This window comes from Prenolepis imparis, unplaced genomic scaffold (genome assembly GCF_030444845.1).
Source record: "Prenolepis imparis isolate NDT839.2.m4 unplaced genomic scaffold, iyPreImpa1.0 SCAF_12, whole genome shotgun sequence".
In the NCBI taxonomy this organism is placed as follows: domain Eukaryota; kingdom Metazoa; phylum Arthropoda; class Insecta; order Hymenoptera; family Formicidae; genus Prenolepis; species Prenolepis imparis.
This window is the reverse complement of record NW_028141170.1, coordinates 2,752,624-2,759,496: the sequence shown is the minus strand read 5'-3', so window position 1 is coordinate 2,759,496 and position 6,873 is coordinate 2,752,624. Positions and strand designations below refer to the sequence as shown.

The 6,873-nt window shown below is 41.5% G+C and overlaps 1 long non-coding RNA gene across 1 annotated transcript; it reads right to left on the bottom strand.

The window, feature by feature from the left end:
- Positions 1-1,095: 1,095 nt before the first annotated feature.
- LOC145944234 (uncharacterized) lies at positions 1,096-2,189 on the bottom strand. The gene is made up of 2 exons (XR_014426638.1): positions 2,096-2,189; positions 1,096-1,520 (listed from the first exon to the last, which is right to left on the bottom strand). It is a non-coding gene; the product is annotated as an uncharacterized LOC145944234 (long non-coding RNA).
- Positions 2,190-6,873: the final 4,684 nt, after the last annotated feature.

Below are 6,873 nucleotides of genomic sequence, written 5' to 3'. Positions count from 1 at the left end.
CGGATCGGGAAAGCCTAAAAATATAATAAGTGGATGTTGGAATCTCCCTGCAAAAATTACGAAGATTGTAAATTTTACACCATTTTAGAGACCTGTTACATATAAAATTAGAAACTTCGAAATACTGTTTTACAATTAACCAGCAAGACTTTTAGCTAGACACGACATTAGTTAGATGTACTTATTTTATTCTACAAGCGTTCAGATCGACTTTAGAGATCAACGTCTGCTTCGGCAAAGAAGTGGTTCAGAATTAAAGGGACAGGGAATAAGAATTAAAGACACGAGAAATGGGAGGATTAATTATAGGAAATGTGATTATCTTGCGCAGAGCTACAAAGCCTCTTCGCCAGAGGACATAAAGCAAATTCCCGAGCGTCCAGAGCGCGGCCGCAAAGTGCAATGTTAAGCCCACGATTGTACATACAATGTATCGCGACAGGGACGAAGGAATCGTGCGTGTAAACCCGACGTGCACATCGTGTCACCATTCCAGCCGAGTGAAATCAACGTTTTTCCCAGCGCCCCGAAGAAACCGGCACTAGATCGCGAGCGCGTAGAAACAGGGCTCGAGGAGGAGAGAAAGAGAGATAGATAGTGTGGAGGAGGTGGATCAAAGAGGTAAAAGAAAACGGCGACAAGAGTCCAGGGACTGCGAGAGAGGGACGGAGGGGCAGAGTCTAACCGAGCAGCGCTCGATTTTAGGTCAGATCGTGCCGCGAAAACTAATCGCCGCACACTTTGCGGCAGATTCGTCGCTATGGCGATTATCGTGGATGTTCGATCGCTAGCTGATCGTGCGATCGATCGAATTGGATTTTTTTCGCGGATCGCACAAAAGCTTCGTACACGAGTTTCCCTGACTTTTCGCAGAAAAACATATAATTATATTGTACAATAATATAATTTAAAATTCCTATTATATACATTATATTATGTCCATTTATTATTTTCTTACAAAATTCGTTTTATGTACTATTGTTAAAATTCTTTTCCATGTCAATTCATATTTTTCATATCTAATTAATATTTTATTTATTGATACAAAAAATTGATATAGCAGTAATTAATATATAATTATAATTTCGATTCGTTTTTATGTAGGTACTCTTATTAAAATAATTCTTTCCATGTCAACTCATATTTTTCACAACTGATTAATATGATACTTATGGGTTGAAAAAATCGATATAGCAGTAATTAATATAATTTCGATTCAGGGCGTATACTTATGGTTTACATCGTTTGCGCTTACGGCGTCCCTTACTATTCTCCTCGAGCCAATCAGCCTCCTCCGCGTACGTACTTTTAGTATTCTAGTTGGTTCGCCGTTCTCGTCGTTGCCCCGTTAATCACTGTTATCGATTATCCGCGGGAGCAGATCCACCCGAGTGCCATTTCGTCCCGGCGACGTGATTCCTGACCACCTCCTGCCTATACCCTCGTCGCGCAACGAGAAGTCATTGCTATACGGAATTTTTACCGATTCGCCCAGAGCTGAAATCCGCTCGCGGCGTAACCTGAATCGTTTATAATCGTTTTGATTCCAGTATAAGCTGCAAGTACAACCGAGTATATCAACGATACTGCCTATTATACCCGTTTGCTAGGCCAATCGATCGCTTACGCAATCGAGGCGACCGGTATTATAAGCAGTGAAGGACACGAACGACTAACACGTGCGACCAGTTGAAAGTCTGTCTGATGAATGCTCGAAAAATCTCAGTCACCTTTTACAAGCGTGTGAAATTCATTCATGAACAGAAATAACTGCACTCAGAGAAGTAATAATATCATTTAAGAAACTCTCGATTGAAGGGGATACTTATTATCGTCTTCTATTAATATTAAAAGTTGCATATTTTAAGACTCTTTAGAACTAGATAAAAGAATTTGTAGATTTATTGTAGAAATTAAAATGAATGATCAAAGATGAAATAATGTAAAGAGATATACAGTAATGACAATGAAACTATATTTGAACGAACACGTTGCGCATTCGTGCCGATCGCTACTCGCTGTTGAATACCGGTTCTCTAGCAACGTCTAACGACAATCGCATCTATCAAGAGACATCGTGATAATTCCACCTTACCTCAGCCCGCAGCGATTCGTAGATCGTAACGTCAGATCTCGATAGGTCATCCCGCGGGCATTTGATTATCACGAGTGCGCGGAATCGGACGACGACACGCGGAGGCTGATAATGACGATCACTGATCGATGTCACTGTCGTCACGTTTTCCGCGTCGCGATATATTGTCGAGGAAAAAAAAAAACTCGCGTTCTCTCTCATGTAGGTGCGGTCGGAATCCGCGGAAAATTCCCATGCAGGCGTGGAAAATTCTCAGTTACCGATCAGCCGCGTATTCGCAGGTGCAAATGTCCGCTTGAAAAAAAGGAAAAATCCTGAGCTCACGTTCTTGCGTGACGGGACTAGAAAATCCCGAATAGCGACTGGACGCGAGAAATAGTCGCTAGAAGAGACAAGGACGACGATTCAACTGAATTTTCTCTCTAAGAAAGGTATCGACTTGAAATTGGTTCGAAAATCTCTGCGCGCATTTTTGTTTCAGAATTCTCTTACAATCGTTGCACTTTTTAAATATCGAATCGATCGAGAAATTATCGCGTGATCTTGTTTCGCGAAAAAAATATGTGATTTATTATTTTGTTTTTTCACATTTTTTGTGTCATATATATTTTCCTCTACGCGACGTAAGTTAATTACACACAATTTATTTCATGAAAGATAATCGATCGATCGAGTGTGTCTGTATTTTTTTTTATAATCGTGTCGCTGCGCGAACAAATAGCATCGTGTAATATTACATGCTCGTTGATAAGTGGGAGAAACAGGAACGCTTATATATGTCCCACAATAAAATAGTAAATGTCAAGAGCGCTAAATCTAGTTAAACTTTTCGCGATTAAGGCCACATAACAGGTTACAGGCGGAATATTAAGTTTTGGTAAACGCGTCGCGCAAAAAATTGAATGGATTATGGATAAGTGATTTGACATTTTCTGAGAATAGAGAACCAGAAATTAACGCCGTCGTTGTTTTGACGCGCCCATAATTATCTGTAATTGTACGTTACTATTTTTACCGGGAATGTTAAATTTCAAACCGTTTCTCTAGTTGATTTCGATGACGAGACGATTATATATGAAACGACAATTATAGGATACGATCTACGCTTGCGTTTTTCTCGACGGTAGCAATAACAATTACTTATATCATTAGCAGTTAGCTCTGCTGCACATATTTTTAGAATAAACATTTATCAGCCGCATTAAAATAATTGCGATGATATTGTTTTCAAAAATCGAAGACTTAATAAACAAAAAGTGTATTTGTTAAACCAGCGTTTTGATGGATAACTAAAACACACAGTCTTTAATTACATATTAAATATGACATGTTGTGACAATAAATTCCAAACAAGATTTGTTAGTTCTGCTCTGGGGTAATTCTATTATTTTTTTTATAGTATAAAAAGTAGTGTATTTATATTTTATGAAGTCTCAAAAGAATTCGAAATGTTGTTTTATATCTCAATTTCAATAATCACAAGTCTATATGCTTGAGATTGTGGAATGTCAATCGACCAATTAAAAAAAAAGTATGCTTGTGCAATGGGAATAAGCCACGCCAAGAATATATAAATCTCAATAATTGTCAAGCATTGAGGTTACCACTTGCTAATATATATTTCGTAATTATTGAAATCGTTGACGGCATCGATATGTGACGTCAAAGTCGCGAAATTTAATGAACGTTATGCCTCGTGAACGTTTACCGCGTGTGCCACATTCGATCGAAAAATCGGACTACAATCGTGATTGATCCAATTATCTTCGATCGAAACGACGTGCGTCGAATTTTTGCGCTCGACGAAAATTTGCGATACGATCGCGTACGAATGAAGAGTAAACTTTCAACCCTCGAAGAAAAGCACAGTTTAACGAGCCTCTGTATATAAAAAGATATCTTTGGAAAAGAATTTCCGTGATTTTCTAATAGAAATAATTTTTAAACATAAATATACGATGTGCAATGTGCATATATATTATATAATTATAGGATGCTATAAAATCGAAGAAACTTATCAACGTGCATCGCAGAAAAACTCAAACGCATAACGCTATCGTAATCGTAATTTTGATTCTGTGATTTTTCTGTCGAAAAGAAGGACTCGGCTTTGAGAAATTCAGCTATCTCGGCTATATAGAGGCGAAGGAACGAACAAACTCAAAACACGAACGGAACACGCGTTTCCAGAGGGAATTTGTATCTGCGGAAATCAGCAGAAGTTAGGATCCAGGCGAGTAGTTTCGCGGTCGAAAAAGTCCTCGCGGGGGCAAAAGAGAGGGAGATTGAGTGGTTCGAGGTGGTATTCTTTCGGTCGTAGTCTTCTCGATATATGTATAAAATCCGACCGGGGCAGAAATCGGAGAACGAAGGGTAGAGACAGGGACGAGGTCGTAGGACGACGAGGAGAATTCGCGGAGCGTTCGGTACGACGACGGTGTGTGACGGGACGTCATAAAGTCCCATTTGTGCCGATAAAAACAAACGGCACGGAATACGTACGTCGATATAAAGAAAAGAAGAAAAAAAAAAGATAATAAAAGGTCAACGCGCGTGCGCGATGGAACGGGATGGAAAACATCGGCGGGGGGATCCAGCCACGATCGAACCGATCGTTTTGATGGTCCCGGCTTCTCACTAAATTCGCAATATACGATCCCGGGAAACCAAAACGAACCAGCTTTCACGACATCGCGGAGAGGTACCTTCCCTCGGTAACGATACGATCGAAACTCAGACGAACGCGCGTCGTCCGAGGAAACGAGGTAGATATTGTCGAGGCATTCGTTTTAAAGGAGCCGAGAGACGCGCTGCTGATATAGTATGTATACATGTGTGTACAGATGTCTATGTGTATGCACGATTGTCAAAATAAGTCCGCGACGATCGGTCCCCGACGACTTTGAGAAATTCAGCCGTCTTTTCGTTGCGATTCTCTCTCTTTTTCTTCCTCCTCTCTCTCTCTCTCTTTCTCGTACTTCCTGACAAATCCGTTGCCCTATGCGCGAATCGATCTTCAAGATTGGATGAGCTCCTCCGATAGTCGTGAAGATCGATTTGCTGTAAATCTTTGCGACGTTTGTCGGTGCATCTCTAATGCACCGAACGATGCTGCGATTCGAAAGGAAAATCAACTCTCCATTATAAGATACGAAAACTCACTTTTTATTCGCAAATGTCAGATCTCCATGATCAAATCTAAGGATTCAAAATAATAAGCTCTGATAAAATTTTTGGTTACTATGTTCAAAATTAATTATTTCGTTTATAACAAGACACGAAATTATTGGAGATAAATTATAGATTTGCATATATAAAATGTTAATTATTCAGATATACGATCGTGCTCCATTCAATATACACGAGCATGCATTCTTGGTATATCCGCACGTGTGTATTAGCATCGCGACATTTTCGACAAGTTCGGGATACCCGATTAGTATGTCATTCAATATTGGACATCGTAGCCTTTCGCGCGGTCTCGAGAGGTTGCCGATCTCTTCGGGGCTATGGAATACGCGATCATCGCGAATGGCAACGTCCGCGTGCGAACCGATGTTCACTTAGCGCGAGAATTTATGTGACGATGAACAAACCGGAAATCATGGATCGAAAGTCCCGGCGCGCGGCTCTTTCGACAGATTCGCAATCTTCTTTCAGCGCGCTCGTGCAAAGGTTAAATAAAAAAAGCGAGCCTATTCTCGCAAGGCTCGCAAGAGCTTGCCTCGAGGTTACCGGCGTTATTTACAACTGGGCGAGCATGTTCACCGAAATCGGGAATAAATTATTTATCGCGCAGCTGCTCGTCGCCGCGACTTTGTCATAAACGCCCATAGAAACGAGCAGCCGGCACGGGCCGTAATGTCAGCTGTATTTTAACACTAACAGAGCCAAACCGGTTATTTTGACGTTTAAAAGAAAAAGTCCTTTAATGCACTAAAGACTCGCTTTCGATATTCCGTCTTTCGCAGCTAGATGATAGAGGAAAGAAATTAGTTACACCAAGCGCAAAGTAACTTTTTATGTCTCTGCTCTTAGCTTCTTTTTTTAATCTATGCTAATCTACGAAAAAACTACGAAATGTATGTATTAAGAATCGATCTTGTCTCGTGTGCAGAACATCGACAGAAATACGGAATCGCGCATTCTTCGAGATCTAAAAGCGCGCGGAGTAAGTTCGCAAAAGGCGCTCGAGTAATTGTAGAATCTGCCGGATGCAACTTGTCTGCGAGAGGACAAGTGACGGACGCCGGTCTTGGGTCTTGGTCCACGATTGCCCTCGCGATCGAGGGCCAATCTCAAGCACGCATGCGCTGTTCGTGCTCGAGAGACGTTCGATCTCTCGTCTTTCGCTCGACGATGTCCTCTCATCGTCATCGTCGACGTCGTCGTCGTTTCCTACTTCGGATCTCTCGATCTCCAGGCGGATCTCCTCTCGCTCACATATATATATACATATAGCGCGCGATTCTCCGCTCTTTGCTCCGTTCCATCGCTTCTTATATACCTTTATACCTTCCTCGGTAGTCCTACGACGCTGTCAACCGGCGCGAGCGATAATGCCCCGATGTGAGATAAGGGCGAAACCTTAAGAGACTCGCGGACGAAGTCCTCGGAAAGACATGTAGCAGGAGTTACGTATATTGTACGTAAGCGACCAGATCGAAGATCTACTTCTTGGGATACTACCGTCCTCCTCTTGTGTACGGACACTTATTTCTGCGATATAATGCCATGAGATACCGTTTACGGGGCCCGAAAATGCAGAAGGTAGATCG